The sequence below is a fragment of the Doryrhamphus excisus genome, unplaced genomic scaffold (assembly GCF_037039965.1).
Source record: "Doryrhamphus excisus strain RoL-2023G ecotype Guam unplaced genomic scaffold, RoL_Dexc_Guam_v1.1 HiC_scaffold_24, whole genome shotgun sequence".
NCBI lineage: Eukaryota > Metazoa > Chordata > Actinopteri > Syngnathiformes > Syngnathidae > Doryrhamphus > Doryrhamphus excisus.
In genome coordinates, this window is record NW_027621862.1 from 6,568,321 (window position 1) to 6,584,121 (window position 15,801).

The 15,801-nt window shown below is 50.1% G+C and overlaps 15 non-coding genes across 15 annotated transcripts; 10 read left to right on the forward strand and 5 right to left on the reverse strand.

Annotated features, from left to right (window-relative positions):
* Window positions 1-644: 644 nt before the first annotated feature.
* Window positions 645-717, reverse strand: trnak-uuu (transfer RNA lysine (anticodon UUU)). Its single transcript has one exon. It is a non-coding gene; the product is annotated as a tRNA-Lys (tRNA).
* Window positions 718-1,214: 497 nt separating this feature from the next.
* On the forward strand, window positions 1,215-1,288 carry trnan-guu (transfer RNA asparagine (anticodon GUU)). Its single transcript has one exon. It is a non-coding gene; the product is annotated as a tRNA-Asn (tRNA).
* A 1,738-nt stretch (window positions 1,289-3,026) lies between these two features.
* Window positions 3,027-3,097, forward strand: trnag-gcc (transfer RNA glycine (anticodon GCC)). The gene has a single exon. It is a non-coding gene; the product is annotated as a tRNA-Gly (tRNA).
* A 2,796-nt stretch (window positions 3,098-5,893) lies between these two features.
* trnag-gcc (transfer RNA glycine (anticodon GCC)) lies at window positions 5,894-5,964 on the forward strand. Its single transcript has one exon. It is a non-coding gene; the product is annotated as a tRNA-Gly (tRNA).
* A 444-nt stretch (window positions 5,965-6,408) lies between these two features.
* trnak-uuu (transfer RNA lysine (anticodon UUU)) lies at window positions 6,409-6,481 on the reverse strand. The gene has a single exon. It is a non-coding gene; the product is annotated as a tRNA-Lys (tRNA).
* A 497-nt stretch (window positions 6,482-6,978) lies between these two features.
* trnan-guu (transfer RNA asparagine (anticodon GUU)) lies at window positions 6,979-7,052 on the forward strand. Its single transcript has one exon. It is a non-coding gene; the product is annotated as a tRNA-Asn (tRNA).
* A 1,748-nt stretch (window positions 7,053-8,800) lies between these two features.
* Window positions 8,801-8,871, forward strand: trnag-gcc (transfer RNA glycine (anticodon GCC)). The gene has a single exon. It is a non-coding gene; the product is annotated as a tRNA-Gly (tRNA).
* A 444-nt stretch (window positions 8,872-9,315) lies between these two features.
* On the reverse strand, window positions 9,316-9,388 carry trnak-uuu (transfer RNA lysine (anticodon UUU)). Its single transcript has one exon. It is a non-coding gene; the product is annotated as a tRNA-Lys (tRNA).
* A 497-nt stretch (window positions 9,389-9,885) lies between these two features.
* On the forward strand, window positions 9,886-9,959 carry trnan-guu (transfer RNA asparagine (anticodon GUU)). Its single transcript has one exon. It is a non-coding gene; the product is annotated as a tRNA-Asn (tRNA).
* Window positions 9,960-11,707: 1,748 nt separating this feature from the next.
* Window positions 11,708-11,778, forward strand: trnag-gcc (transfer RNA glycine (anticodon GCC)). The gene has a single exon. It is a non-coding gene; the product is annotated as a tRNA-Gly (tRNA).
* A 444-nt stretch (window positions 11,779-12,222) lies between these two features.
* On the reverse strand, window positions 12,223-12,295 carry trnak-uuu (transfer RNA lysine (anticodon UUU)). The gene has a single exon. It is a non-coding gene; the product is annotated as a tRNA-Lys (tRNA).
* Window positions 12,296-12,792: 497 nt separating this feature from the next.
* trnan-guu (transfer RNA asparagine (anticodon GUU)) lies at window positions 12,793-12,866 on the forward strand. Its single transcript has one exon. It is a non-coding gene; the product is annotated as a tRNA-Asn (tRNA).
* Window positions 12,867-14,617: 1,751 nt separating this feature from the next.
* On the forward strand, window positions 14,618-14,688 carry trnag-gcc (transfer RNA glycine (anticodon GCC)). The gene has a single exon. It is a non-coding gene; the product is annotated as a tRNA-Gly (tRNA).
* Window positions 14,689-15,132: 444 nt separating this feature from the next.
* Window positions 15,133-15,205, reverse strand: trnak-uuu (transfer RNA lysine (anticodon UUU)). The gene has a single exon. It is a non-coding gene; the product is annotated as a tRNA-Lys (tRNA).
* Window positions 15,206-15,670: 465 nt separating this feature from the next.
* trnan-guu (transfer RNA asparagine (anticodon GUU)) lies at window positions 15,671-15,747 on the forward strand. Its single transcript has one exon. It is a non-coding gene; the product is annotated as a tRNA-Asn (tRNA).
* Window positions 15,748-15,801: the final 54 nt, after the last annotated feature.

Below are 15,801 nucleotides of genomic sequence, written 5' to 3' on the forward strand. Positions count from 1 at the left end.
ATTTATTGACGGGTTTTATTCGTATTTATGTCGTCAGTCGCTTCAGAATGACAGCAGTTGGCAGATAGTGCTTATGAATGAGCCTAACCGTTCGACCGAGGACCAAGACAAATCCCATCTCCACTCAAAACCTGTCCAAATGTCAGTTACCTGACTGGGAGCAGCAATATCTTTTTATTAATAAAATAAATTTGATTAGAGATCAGATGATAGATGTTGATGGTAGACTGTCAGATAAAGAACAATATTGTGTAGGATAAACTGTGTAGTTTTCAATTTAAGAGGATAAGTGTAGATGAGGTAGGAAAACTGTTGCATTCCATTAAAAGCGATGAGCCATGTGGTATTGATAATTTGGATGGTAGGTTACTGAGGGCGGCAGCAAAGTTGATTCAGGAGCCCATATGCCATATCTTCAATTTAATTATTGACAATGGCGTTTATCCACAGTCCTGGAAGATCGCAAAGGTGCTAGGTCGAAAAGGTTTACTTAAACAAGTTACTCCTTGTGTGCACGGCCATCTCCTTGGCCTTCTCGGTGTTGAGGATGAAGGAGCAGAAATCTTCTGGCGTACTGTACTTGACCACAGAAGGAGGATAAAGGAAGTAGGTGTAACATTTCAGGGAAGGGGCCTCCCTTCACCCGCCTGAACAGGGACTTGAACCCTGGACCCTCAGATTAAAAGTCTGATACTCTACCAACTGAGCTATCCAGGCCTTTGTTGAATGAGGACAACTCACGAGGTCAAATCTTCTGGCATACTGTACTTGACCTTGCAGAGAGGAGAGCTTCTTCTCTGGCTCTCAACAAAAGCGGTCGCATCTTTCCCCTCTCCTCCCTATCCCTTATCTTCCCTGCTTTGTTGTCCCCTGTCCATCCTGTCGATGGAGTTTGACTTGATTCTTTGTCACGCAGTCTGAAATTGGCAAACTGAGAAATTCTGCTTGAGTGACCAATGCAGTCTGTCCATTTTAATACATTTCGCCTCAACTCATGTTGAAAAAGGACAGAGCCATTTCCGTGAGAGCACAAGACCCCTGGATTGTACCCAAAAATACTTTGCGTTCATCAAAGAGTAAAGCTGGTGTCCTGGTTTGCAATGTTGTTTGATTGTTACACCAGAAGGTGCAAGTCACATCCAAAACAAAGGGCATGCTGGAAGCATAGCATGCGTTAGTATGGCTTCAACTGAACAGAAGTTGGCAGGGTGTGAGTCTCTGTGGCGCAATCGGTCAGCGCGCTCGGCTGTTAACCGGGAGGCTGGTGGTTCGAGCCCACCCAGGGACGTTCTCTGGGTGCGTCAGTGTTTATTCATGTTTGCGCTCCACTCTTGCACAGCACTTGTGTGGTTCCCAATTGGCAAACTGTGTGTCAATGCGCCCTACAAAGACAATGCCCTTGTGTATTTGGACATTTGCAGGTTTAAGAAATCAGACCACATTAGCCAAATATCTTCTGGACAAAAGAGTGGTCAGACAAGACTAAGTTTGAGCCAGTCAACTGAACATTAGACTTTCCGGGATTCAAGTCCCTGTTCAGGTGACCAGTGATAGGGTCTGAGGTCCACTTGCAAACGCCTCCTTTTTGCCCACAAAATACAAGGGCAACAGGACAATCCCTTGGTACTTTATGGAAACGATGTGAGGTGCCTGGCTTTTAACTAGAAGTGGAAAGACTTGTGTAGCCCCTCACACAAACCATGTGTCTTCCTCCCATGCACATGTTGCCAGCTGATCCTTGACATCAGCAACATTTTGGTTCTAGGGCAATGGGGTCACCTGCCCCCATTGGTCTTTTCCAAGCAGTCACGGTGGCCGAGAGGTTAAGGCGTTGGACTTGAAATCCAATGGGGTTGTGACGCTTTGGTTGGCCATGCTGTTTACCTTGTGGTGGAGTACTGTTGGTTATGAGGGCTGGGGTGTTGTCCTTTCGCGGCCCGCGTTCTCTACAATGGTGGTCTAAATTTTGGGTAGAGGATAATGGGGTCCACTGTCCCCATTGATCTGCTTCTTGCAGTCTCGGTGGCCGAGAGGTTTGTTGCCACTCTGCTTTTGACATGCTGTTTTCAGTGGCCTTGTCGAGGGTGTTTCACAGGTGGGTGGTGTGATGTTGGATATGGGGGCAAGTGGGTTGTCGCCGTTTTGTTGTTCCTGGAGCACATAAAGAAGAGTGGCCAGTACGAGGGGTTGAACCCATGACCTTGGCGTTATTAGCACCACACGCTGACCAACTGAGCTAACCGGGATAGCGGCAGAGAGCTGCTGGAATGACAAGGCGCTACGAAACGCGTATCGGGCGGAGCCGCTCCGACCCACACGTCGGCTCCAAATCCCACCTCCCGGGGCTCTTCCGGCACCACTCCTCCCTCCCTGCTCCAGCAGTGGAGCGCCGTCTGACGACGTCGGGAGTGTCGTCCCCATGCAACTGGGAGCCAGTCGCCTTTCGTCAGCGGAGAGGAGTCACCGTCTACGCCTGTGGCTGTGCCTGTACTGTGGGAGTCCTACACACAATTTCCCGCGGTCCAGTTCGCCCAGCACGCCAATGCTCTTCCTCCACCAGGGATATTCCCCAGCTGCTGGCACTGCCCGCTCCAACCACACCGGCTGCGTCATCCGCTTTGGTGGGCCGACTTCAGGTGGAAGGTACGATATCCTGGGCGGGGGAAGCTTCTCCTACCACAGCATTAATTGACTCTGGGGCGGACGAGAACTTCATTGATAGCGGACTGGTCAGTTCTCTTAACATTCCTACAGTTGAGCTTGTCCCCCACAAGAATGTCTGCTCGCTAGATGAACATCATCTGGCATGCATTGCGCATCAGACGTGCACCATATCCTTGGTGCTGTCGGGTAACCACCACAAGGTCACAAATTTTTTTCTTATGCCCTCTCGCTCAGCTCTGTTAGTACTCGGCCTCCCCTGGCATCCTGTGCGTGTGTTGTGATGTTTTGTCATTTTGCGCCACTTTGCAGAGGCACATCCACTCGACAATTTAATTTGTTCTCCGACAGTGTTTTCCAACGTGGCATTGGTGGTTCAGTGGTAGAATTCTCGCTTGCCAAGCGGGAGGCCCGGGTCCGATTCCCGGCCAATGCAGTATATCTCAGCTTATACCTTTCTTTAGAGCTCATGTTGAAAAAGTACAAAGGCTCTTTTCCTGCGAAAGGGCAGAATTCAGAATGACACCTGAAACGTAACAGACCGGACCACCCGAGAGTTAAGGTGGACAGCAATTATTGAAACCTTACTGCAGTCATGCTGTTGTAGTCTCTGTCACGCAATTGGTCAGCACGTTTGGCTGTTAACTGAGAGGTTGGTGGTTCGATAATTTAATTTAATAATTTAATTATTGACAATGGCGTTTATCCACAGTCCTGGAAGATCGCAAAGGTGCTAGGTCGAAAAGGTTTACTTAAACAAGTTACTCCTTGTGTGCACGGCCATCTCCTTGGCCTTCTCGGTGTTGAGGATGAAGGAGCAGAAATCTTCTGGCGTACTGTACTTGACCACAGAAGGAGGTGTAACATTTCAGGGAAGGGGCCTCCCTTCACCTGCCTGAACAAGGACTTGAACCCTGGACCCTCAGATTAAAAGTCACAAGGTCAAATCTTCTGGCATACTGTACTTGACCTTGCAGAGAGGAGAGCTTCTTCTCTGGCTCTCAACAAAAGCGGTCGCATCTTTCCCCTCTCCTCCCTATCCCTTATCTTCCCTGCTTTGTTGTCCCCTGTCCATCCTGTCGATGGAGTTTGACTTGATTCTTTGTCACGCAGTCTGAAATTGGCAAACTGAGAAATTCTGCTTGAGTGACCAATGCAGTCTGTCCATTTTAATACATTTCGTCTCAACTCATGTTGAAAAAGGACAGAGCCATTTCCGTGAGAGCACAAGACCCCTGGATTGTACCCAAAAATACTTTGCGTTCATCAAAGAGTAAAGCTGGTGTCCTGGTTTGCAATGTTGTTTGATTGTTACACCAGAAGGTGCGAGTCACATCCAAAACAAAGGGCATGCTGGAAGCATAGCATGCGTTAGTATGGCTTCAACTGAACAGAAGTTGGCAGAGTGTGAGTCTCTGTGGCGCAATCGGTCAGCGCGCTCGGCTGTAACCGGGAGGCTGGTGGTTCGAGCCCACCCAGGGACGTTCTCTGAGTGCATCAGTGTCAGTGTTCAGTCATGTTTGCGCTCCACTCTTGCACAGCGCTTGTGTGGTTCCCAATTGGCAAACTGTGTGTCAATGCGCCCTACAAAGACAATACCCTTGTGTATTTGGACATTTGCAGGTTTAAGAAATCAGACCACATTAGCCAAATATCTTCTGGACAAAAGAGTGGTCAGACAAGACTAAGTTTGAGCCAGTCAACTGAACATTAGACTTTTGATCTGAGTGTCCGGGATTCAAGTCCCTGTTCAGGTGACCAGTGATAGGGTCTGAGGTCCACTTGCAAACGCCTCCTTTTTGCCCACAAAATACAAGGGCAACAGGACAATCCCTTGGTACTTTATGGAAACGATGTGAGGTGCCTGGCTTTTAACTAGAAGTGGAAAGACTTGTGTAGCCCCTCACACAAACCATGTGTCTTCCTCCCATGCACATGTTGCCAGCTGATCCTTGACATCAGCAACATTTTGGTTCTAGGACAATGGGGTCACCTGCCCCCATTGGTCTTTTCCAAGCAGTCACGGTGGCCGAGAGGTTAAGGCGTTGGACTTGAAATCCAATGGGGTTGTGACGCTTTGGTTGGCCATGCTGTTTACCTTGTGGTGGAGTACTGTTGGTTATGAGGGCTGGGGTGTTGTCCTTTCGCGGCCCGCGTTCTCTACAATGGTGGTCTAAATTTTGGGTAGAGGATAATGGGGTCCACTGTCCCCATTGATCTGCTTCTTGCAGTCTCGGTGGCCGAGAGGTTTGTTGCCACTCTGCTTTTGACATGCTGTTTTCAGCGGCCTTGTCGAGGGTGTTTCACAGGTGGGTGGTGTGATGTTGGATATGGGGGCAAGTGGGTTGTCGCCGTTTTGTTGTTCCTGGAGCACATAAAGAAGAGTGGCCAGTACAAGGGGTTGAACCCATGACCTTGGCGTTATTAGCACCACACGCTGACCAACTGAGCTAACCGGGATAGCGGCAGAGAGCTGCTGGAATGACAAGGCGCTACGAAACGCGTATCGGGCGGAGCCGCTCCGACCCACACGTCGGCTCCAAATCCCACCTCCCGGGGCTCTTCCGGCACCACTCCTCCCTCCCTGCTCCAGCAGTGGAGCGCCGTCTGACGACGTCGGGAGTGTCGTCCCCATGCAACTGGGAGCCAGTCGCCTTTCGTCAGCGGAGAGGAGTCACCGTCTACGCCTGTGGCTGTGCCTGTACTGTGGGAGTCCTACACACAATTTCCCGCGGTCCAGTTCGCCCAGCACGCCAATGCTCTTCCTCCACCAGGGATATTCCCCAGCTGCTGGCACTGCCCGCTCCAACCACACCGGCTGCGTCATCCGCTTTGGTGGGCCGACTTCAGGTGGAAGGTACGATATCCTGGGCGGGGGAAGCTTCTCCTACCACAGCATTAATTGACTCTGGGGCGGACGAGAACTTCATTGATAGCGGACTGGTCAGTTCTCTTAACATTCCTACAGTTGAGCTTGTCCCCCACAAGAATGTCTGCTCGCTAGATGAACATCATCTGGCATGCATTGCGCATCAGACGTGCACCATATCCTTGGGGTAACCACCACAAGGTCACAATTTTTTTTCTTATGCCCTCTCGCTCAGCTCTGTTAGTACTCGGCCTCCCCTGGCATCCTGTGCGTGTGTTGTGATGTTTTGTCATTTAGCGCCACTTTGCAGAGGCACATCCACTCGACAATTTAATTTGTTCTCCGACAGTGTTTCCCAACGTGGCATTGGTGGTTCAGTGGTAGAATTCTCGCTTGCCAAGCGGGAGGCCCGGGTCCGATTCCCGGCCAATGCAGTATATCTCAGCTTATACCTTTCTTTAGAGCTCATGTTGAAAAAGTACAAAGGCTCTTTTCCTGCGAAAGGGCAGAATTCAGAATGACACCTGAAACGTAACAGACCGGACCACCCGAGAGTTAAGGTGGACAGCAATTATTGAAACCTTACTGCAGTCATGCTGTTGTAGTCTCTGTCACGCAATTGGTCAGCACGTTTGGCTGTTAACTGAGAGGTTAGTGGTTCGATAATTTAATTTAATAATTTAATTATTGACAATGGCGTTTATCCACAGTCCTGGAAGATCGCAAAGGTGCTAGGTCGAAAAGGTTTACTTAAACAAGTTACTCCTTGTGTGCACAGCCATCTCCTTGGCCTTCTCGGTGTTGAGGATGAAGGAGCAGAAATCTTCTGGCGTACTGTACTTGACCACAGAAGGAGGTGTAACATTTCAGGGAAGGCCTGCCTGAACAGGGACTTGAACCCTGGACCCTCAGATTAAAAGTCTGATGCTCTACCAACTGAGCTATCCAGGCCTTTGTTGAATGAGGGCAACTCACGAGGTCAAATCTTCTGGCATACTGTACTTGACCTTGCAGAGAGGAGAGCTTCTTCTCTGGCTCTCAACAAAAGCGGTCGCATCTTTCCCCTCTCCTCCCTATCCCTTATCTTCCCTGCTTTGTTGTCCCCTGTCCATCCTGTCGATGGAGTTTGACTTGATTCTTTGTCACGCAGTCTGAAATTGGCAAACTGAGAAATTCTGCTTGAGTGACCAATGCATTCTGTCCATTTTAATACATTTCGCCTCAACTCATGTTGAAAAAGGACAGAGCCATTTCCGTGAGAGCACAAGACCCCTGGATTGTACCCAAAAATACTTTGCGTTCATCAAAGAGTAAAGCTGGTGTCCTGGTTTGCAATGTTGTTTGATTGTTACACCAGAAGGTGCGAGTCACATCCAAAACAAAGGGCATGCTGGAAGCATAGCATGCGTTAGTATGGCTTCAACTGAACAGAAGTTGGCAGGGTGTGAGTCTCTGTGGCGCAATCGGTCAGCGCGCTCGGCTGTTAACCGGGAGGCTGGTGGTTCGAGCCCACCCAGGGACGTTCTCTGGGTGCATCAGTGTCAGTGTTTATTCATGTTTGCGCTCCACTCTTGCACAGCACTTGTGTGGTTCCCAATTGGCAAACTGTGTGTCAATGCGCCCTACAAAGACAATACCCTTGTGTATTTGGACATTTGCAGGTTTAAGAAATCAGACCACATTAGCCAAATATCTTCTGGACAAAAGAGTGGTCAGACAAGACTAAGTTTGAGCCAGTCAACTGAACATTAGACTTTTGATCTGAGTGTCCGGGATTCAAGTCCCTGTTCAGGTGACCAGTGATAGGGTCTGAGGTCCACTTGCAAACGCCTCCTTTTTGCCCACAAAATACAAGGGCAACAGGACAATCCCTTGGTACTTTATGGAAACGATGTGAGGTGCCTGGCTTTTAACTAGAAGTGGAAAGACTTGTGTAGCCCCTCACACAAACCATGTGTCTTCCTCCCATGCACATGTTGCCAGCTGATCCTTGACATCAGCAACATTTTGGTTCTAGGACAATGGGGTCACCTGCCCCCATTGGTCTTTTCCAAGCAGTCACGGTGGCCGAGAGGTTAAGGCGTTGGACTTGAAATCCAATGGGGTTGTGACGCTTTGGTTGGCCATGCTGTTTACCTTGTGGTGGAGTACTGTTGGTTATGAGGGCTGGGGTGTTGTCCTTTCGCGGCCCGCGTTCTCTACAATGGTGGTCTAAATTTTGGGTAGAGGATAATGGGGTCCACTGTCCCCATTGATCTGCTTCTTGCAGTCTCGGTGGCCGAGAGGTTTGTTGCCACTCTGCTTTTGACATGCTGTTTTCAGCGGCCTTGTCGAGGGTGTTTCACAGGTGGGTGGTGTGATGTTGGATATGGGGGCAAGTGGGTTGTCGCCGTTTTGTTGTTCCTGGAGCACATAAAGAAGAGTGGCCAGTACAAGGGGTTGAACCCATGACCTTGGCGTTATTAGCACCACACGCTGACCAACTGAGCTAACCGGGATAGCGGCAGAGAGCTGCTGGAATGACAAGGCGCTACGAAACGCGTATCGGGCGGAGCCGCTCCGACCCACACGTCGGCTCCAAATCCCACCTCCCGGGGCTCTTCCGGCACCACTCCTCCCTCCCTGCTCCAGCAGTGGAGCGCCGTCTGACGACGTCGGGAGTGTCGTCCCCATGCAACTGGGAGCCAGTCGCCTTTCGTCAGCGGAGAGGAGTCACCGTCTACGCCTGTGGCTGTGCCTGTACTGTGGGAGTCCTACACACAATTTCCCGCGGTCCAGTTCGCCCAGCACGCCAATGCTCTTCCTCCACCAGGGATATTCCCCAGCTGCTGGCACTGCCCGCTCCAACCACACCGGCTGCGTCATCCGCTTTGGTGGGCCGACTTCAGGTGGAAGGTACGATATCCTGGGCGGGGGAAGCTTCTCCTACCACAGCATTAATTGACTCTGGGGCGGACGAGAACTTCATTGATAGCGGACTGGTCAGTTCTCTTAACATTCCTACAGTTGAGCTTGTCCCCCACAAGAATGTCTGCTCGCTAGATGAACATCATCTGGCATGCATTGCGCATCAGACGTGCACCATATCCTTGGGGTAACCACCACAAGGTCACAAATTTTTTTCTTATGCCCTCTCGCTCAGCTCTGTTAGTACTCGGCCTCCCCTGGCATCCTGTGCGTGTGTTGTGATGTTTTGTCATTTAGCGCCACTTTGCAGAGGCACATCCACTCGACAATTTAATTTGTTCTCCGACAGTGTTTCTCAACGTGGCATTGGTGGTTCAGTGGTAGAATTCTCGCTTGCCAAGCGGGAGGCCCGGGTCCGATTCCCGGCCAATGCAGTATATCTCAGCTTATACCTTTCTTTAGAGCTCATGTTGAAAAAGTACAAAGGCTCTTTTCCTGCGAAAGGGCAGAATTCAGAATGACACCTGAAACGTAACAGACCGGACCACCCGAGAGTTAAGGTGGACAGCAATTATTGAAACCTTACTGCAGTCATGCTGTTGTAGTCTCTGTCACGCAATTGGTCAGCACGTTTGGCTGTTAACTGAGAGGTTAGTGGTTCGATAATTTAATTTAATAATTTAATTATTGACAATGGCGTTTATCCACAGTCCTGGAAGATCGCAAAGGTGCTAGGTCGAAAAGGTTTACTTAAACAAGTTACTCCTTGTGTGCACAGCCATCTCCTTGGCCTTCTCGGTGTTGAGGATGAAGGAGCAGAAATCTTCTGGCGTACTGTACTTGACCACAGAAGGAGGTGTAACATTTCAGGGAAGGCCTGCCTGAACAGGGACTTGAACCCTGGACCCTCAGATTAAAAGTCTGATGCTCTACCAACTGAGCTATCCAGGCCTTTGTTGAATGAGGGCAACTCACGAGGTCAAATCTTCTGGCATACTGTACTTGACCTTGCAGAGAGGAGAGCTTCTTCTCTGGCTCTCAACAAAAGCGGTCGCATCTTTCCCCTCTCCTCCCTATCCCTTATCTTCCCTGCTTTGTTGTCCCCTGTCCATCCTGTCGATGGAGTTTGACTTGATTCTTTGTCACGCAGTCTGAAATTGGCAAACTGAGAAATTCTGCTTGAGTGACCAATGCATTCTGTCCATTTTAATACATTTCGCCTCAACTCATGTTGAAAAAGGACAGAGCCATTTCCGTGAGAGCACAAGACCCCTGGATTGTACCCAAAAATACTTTGCGTTCATCAAAGAGTAAAGCTGGTGTCCTGGTTTGCAATGTTGTTTGATTGTTACACCAGAAGGTGCGAGTCACATCCAAAACAAAGGGCATGCTGGAAGCATAGCATGCGTTAGTATGGCTTCAACTGAACAGAAGTTGGCAGGGTGTGAGTCTCTGTGGCGCAATCGGTCAGCGCGCTCGGCTGTTAACCGGGAGGCTGGTGGTTCGAGCCCACCCAGGGACGTTCTCTGGGTGCATCAGTGTCAGTGTTTATTCATGTTTGCGCTCCACTCTTGCACAGCACTTGTGTGGTTCCCAATTGGCAAACTGTGTGTCAATGCGCCCTACAAAGACAATACCCTTGTGTATTTGGACATTTGCAGGTTTAAGAAATCAGACCACATTAGCCAAATATCTTCTGGACAAAAGAGTGGTCAGACAAGACTAAGTTTGAGCCAGTCAACTGAACATTAGACTTTTGATCTGAGTGTCCGGGATTCAAGTCCCTGTTCAGGTGACCAGTGATAGGGTCTGAGGTCCACTTGCAAACGCCTCCTTTTTGCCCACAAAATACAAGGGCAACAGGACAATCCCTTGGTACTTTATGGAAACGATGTGAGGTGCCTGGCTTTTAACTAGAAGTGGAAAGACTTGTGTAGCCCCTCACACAAACCATGTGTCTTCCTCCCATGCACATGTTGCCAGCTGATCCTTGACATCAGCAACATTTTGGTTCTAGGACAATGGGGTCACCTGCCCCCATTGGTCTTTTCCAAGCAGTCACGGTGGCCGAGAGGTTAAGGCGTTGGACTTGAAATCCAATGGGGTTGTGACGCTTTGGTTGGCCATGCTGTTTACCTTGTGGTGGAGTACTGTTGGTTATGAGGGCTGGGGTGTTGTCCTTTCGCGGCCCGCGTTCTCTACAATTGTGGTCTAAATTTTGGGTAGAGGATAATGGGGTCCACTGTCCCCATTGATCTGCTTCTTGCAGTCTCGGTGGCCGAGAGGTTTGTTGCCACTCTGCTTTTGACATGCTGTTTTCAGCGGCCTTGTCGAGGGTGTTTCACAGGTGGGTGGTGTGATGTTGGATATGGGGGCAAGTGGGTTGTCGCCGTTTTGTTGTTCCTGGAGCACATAAAGAAGAGTGGCCAGTACGAGGGGTTGAACCCATGACCTTGGCGTTATTAGCACCACACGCTGACCAACTGAGCTAACCGGGATAGCGGCAGAGAGCTGCTGGAATGACAAGGCGCTACGAAACGCGTATCGGGCGGAGCCGCTCCGACCCACACGTCGGCTCCAAATCCCACCTCCCGGGGCTCTTCCGGCACCACTCCTCCCTCCCTGCTCCAGCAGTGGAGCGCCGTCTGACGACGTCGGGAGTGTCGTCCCCATGCAACTGGGAGCCAGTCGCCTTTCGTCAGCGGAGAGGAGTCACCGTCTACGCCTGTGGCTGTGCCTGTACTGTGGGAGTCCTACACACAATTTCCCGCGGTCCAGTTCGCCCAGCACGCCAATGCTCTTCCTCCACCAGGGATATTCCCCAGCTGCTGGCACTGCCCGCTCCAACCACACCGGCTGCGTCATCCGCTTTGGTGGGCCGACTTCAGGTGGAAGGTACGATATCCTGGGCGGGGGAAGCTTCTCCTACCACAGCATTAATTGACTCTGGGGCGGACGAGAACTTCATTGATAGCGGACTGGTCAGTTCTCTTAACATTCCTACAGTTGAGCTTGTCCCCCACAAGAATGTCTGCTCGCTAGATGAACATCATCTGGCATGCATTGCGCATCAGACGTGCACCATATCCTTGGGGTAACCACCACAAGGTCACAAATTTTTTTCTTATGCCCTCTCGCTCAGCTCTGTTAGTACTCGGCCTCCCCTGGCATCCTGTGCGTGTGTTGTGATGTTTTGTCATTTAGCGCCACTTTGCAGAGGCACATCCACTCGACAATTTAATTTGTTCTCCGACAGTGTTTCCCAACGTGGCATTGGTGGTTCAGTGGTAGAATTCTCGCTTGCCAAGCGGGAGGCCCGGGTCCGATTCCCGGCCAATGCAGTATATCTCAGCTTATACCTTTCTTTAGAGCTCATGTTGAAAAAGTACAAAGGCTCTTTTCCTGCGAAAGGGCAGAATTCAGAATGACACCTGAAACGTAACAGACCGGACCACCCGAGAGTTAAGGTGGACAGCAATTATTGAAACCTTACTGCAGTCATGCTGTTGTAGTCTCTGTCACGCAATTGGTCAGCACGTTTGGCTGTTAACTGAGAGGTTAGTGGTTCGATAATTTAATTTAATAATTTAATTATTGACAATGGCGTTTATCCACAGTCCTGGAAGATCGCAAAGGTGCTAGGTCGAAAAGGTTTACTTAAACAAGTTACTCCTTGTGTGCACAGCCATCTCCTTGGCCTTCTCGGTGTTGAGGATGAAGGAGCAGAAATCTTCTGGCGTACTGTACTTGACCACAGAAGGAGGTGTAACATTTCAGGGAAGGCCTGCCTGAACAGGGACTTGAACCCTGGACCCTCAGATTAAAAGTCTGATGCTCTACCAACTGAGCTATCCAGGCCTTTGTTGAATGAGGGCAACTCACGAGGTCAAATCTTCTGGCATACTGTACTTGACCTTGCAGAGAGGAGAGCTTCTTCTCTGGCTCTCAACAAAAGCGGTCGCATCTTTCCCCTCTCCTCCCTATCCCTTATCTTCCCTGCTTTGTTGTCCCCTGTCCATCCTGTCGATGGAGTTTGACTTGATTCTTTGTCACGCAGTCTGAAATTGGCAAACTGAGAAATTCTGCTTGAGTGACCAATGCATTCTGTCCATTTTAATACATTTCGCCTCAACTCATGTTGAAAAAGGACAGAGCCATTTCCGTGAGAGCACAAGACCCCTGGATTGTACCCAAAAATACTTTGCGTTCATCAAAGAGTAAAGCTGGTGTCCTGGTTTGCAATGTTGTTTGATTGTTACACCAGAAGGTGCGAGTCACATCCAAAACAAAGGGCATGCTGGAAGCATAGCATGCGTTAGTATGGCTTCAACTGAACAGAAGTTGGCAGGGTGTGAGTCTCTGTGGCGCAATCGGTCAGCGCGCTCGGCTGTTAACCGGGAGGCTGGTGGTTCGAGCCCACCCAGCGACGTTCTCTGGGTGCATCAGTGTCAGTGTTTATTCATGTTTGCGCTCCACTCTTGCACAGCACTTGTGTGGTTCCCAATTGGCAAACTGTGTGTCAATGCGCCCTACAAAGACAATACCCTTGTGTATTTGGACATTTGCAGGTTTAAGAAATCAGACCACATTAGCCAAATATCTTCTGGACAAAAGAGTGGTCAGACAAGACTAAGTTTGAGCCAGTCAACTGAACATTAGACTTTTGATCTGAGTGTCCGGGATTCAAGTCCCTGTTCAGGTGACCAGTGATAGGGTCTGAGGTCCACTTGCAAACGCCTCCTTTTTGCCCACAAAATACAAGGGCAACAGGACAATCCCTTGGTACTTTATGGAAACGATGTGAGGTGCCTGGCTTTTAACTAGAAGTGGAAAGACTTGTGTAGCCCCTCACACAAACCATGTGTCTTCCTCCCATGCACATGTTGCCAGCTGATCCTTGACATCAGCAACATTTTGGTTCTAGGACAATGGGGTCACCTGCCCCCATTGGTCTTTTCCAAGCAGTCACGGTGGCCGAGAGGTTAAGGCGTTGGACTTGAAATCCAATGGGGTTGTGACGCTTTGGTTGGCCATGCTGTTTACCTTGTGGTGGAGTACTGTTGGTTATGAGGGCTGGGGTGTTGTCCTTTCGCGGCCCGTGTTCTCTACAATTGTGGTCTAAATTTTGGGTAGAGGATAATGGGGTCCACTGTCCCCATTGATCTGCTTCTTGCAGTCTCGGTGGCCGAGAGGTTTGTTGCCACTCTGCTTTTGACATGCTGTTTTCAGCGGCCTTGTCGAGGGTGTTTCACAGGTGGGTGGTGTGATGTTGGATATGGGGGCAAGTGGGTTGTCGCCGTTTTGTTGTTCCTGGAGCACATAAAGAAGAGTGGCCAGTACGAGGGGTTGAACCCATGACCTTGGCGTTATTAGCACCACACGCTGACCAACTGAGCTAACCGGGATAGCGGCAGAGAGCTGCTGGAATGACAAGGCGCTACGAAACGCGTATCGGGCGGAGCCGCTCCGACCCACACGTCGGCTCCAAATCCCACCTCCCGGGGCTCTTCCGGCACCACTCCTCCCTCCCTGCTCCAGCAGTGGAGCGCCGTCTGACGACGTCGGGAGTGTCGTCCCCATGCAACTGGGAGCCAGTCGCCTTTCGTCAGCGGAGAGGAGTCACCGTCTACGCCTGTGGCTGTGCCTGTACTGTGGGAGTCCTACACACAATTTCCCGCGGTCCAGTTCGCCCAGCACGCCAATGCTCTTCCTCCACCAGGGATATTCCCCAGCTGCTGGCACTGCCCGCTCCAACCACACCGGCTGCGTCATCCGCTTTGGTGGGCCGACTTCAGGTGGAAGGTACGATATCCTGGGCGGGGGAAGCTTCTCCTACCACAGCATTAATTGACTCTGGGGCGGACGAGAACTTCATTGATAGCGGACTGGTCAGTTCTCTTAACATTCCTACAGTTGAGCTTGTCCCCCACAAGAATGTCTGCTCGCTAGATGAACATCATCTGGCATGCATTGCGCATCAGACGTGCACCATATCCTTGGTCGGGTAACCACCACAAGGTCACAAATTTTTTTCTTATGCCCTCTCGCTCAGCTCTGTTAGTACTCGGCCTCCCCTGGCATCCTGTGCGTGTGTTGTGATGTTTTGTCATTTAGCGCCACTTTGCAGAGGCACATCCACTCGACAATTTAATTTGTTCTCCGACAGTGTTTCCCAACGTGGCATTGGTGGTTCAGTGGTAGAATTCTCGCTTGCCAAGCGGGAGGCCCGGGTCCGATTCCCGGCCAATGCAGTATATCTCAGCTTATACCTTTCTTTAGAGCTCATGTTGAAAAAGTACAAAGGCTCTTTTCCTGCGAAAGGGCAGAATTCAGAATGACACCTGAAACGTAACAGACCGGACCACCCGAGAGTTAAGGTGGACAGCAATTATTGAAACCTTACTGCAGTCATGCTGTTGTAGTCTCTGTCACGCAATTGGTCAGCACGTTTGGCTGTTAACTGAGAGGTTAGTGGTTCGATAATTTAATTTAATAATTTAATTATTGACAATGGCGTTTATCCACAGTCCTGGAAGATCGCAAAGGTGCTAGGTCGAAAAGGTTTACTTAAACAAGTTACTCCTTGTGTGCACAGCCATCTCCTTGGCCTTCTCGGTGTTGAGGATGAAGGAGCAGAAATCTTCTGGCGTACTGTACTTGACCACAGAAGGAGGTGTAACATTTCAGGGAAGGCCTGCCTGAACAGGGACTTGAACCCTGGACCCTCAGATTAAAAGTCTGATGCTCTACCAACTGAGCTATCCAGGCCTTTGTTGAATGAGGGCAACTCACGAGGTCAAATCTTCTGGCATACTGTACTTGACCTTGCAGAGAGGAGAGCTTCTTCTCTGGCTCTCAACAAAAGCGGTCGCATCTTTCCCCTCTCCTCCCTATCCCTTATCTTCCCTGCTTTGTTGTCCCCTGTCCATCCTGTCGATGGAGTTTGACTTGATTCTTTGTCACGCAGTCTGAAATTGGCAAACTGAGAAATTCTGCTTGAGTGACCAATGCATTCTGTCCATTTTAATACATTTCGCCTCAACTCATGTTGAAAAAGGACAGAGCCATTTCCGTGAGAGCACAAGACCCCTGGATTGTACCCAAAAATACTTTGCGTTCATCAAAGAGTAAAGCTGGTGTCCTGGTTTGCAATGTTGTTTGATTGTTACACCAGAAGGTGCGAGTCACATCCAAAACAAAGGGCATGCTGGAAGCATAGCATGCGTTAGTATGGCTTCAACTGTGGCGCAATCGGTCAGCGCGCTCGGCTGTTAACCGGGAGGCTGGTGGTTCGAGCCCACCCAGGGACGTTCTCTGGGTGCATCAGTGTCAGTGTTTATTCATGTTTGCGCTCCACTCTTGCA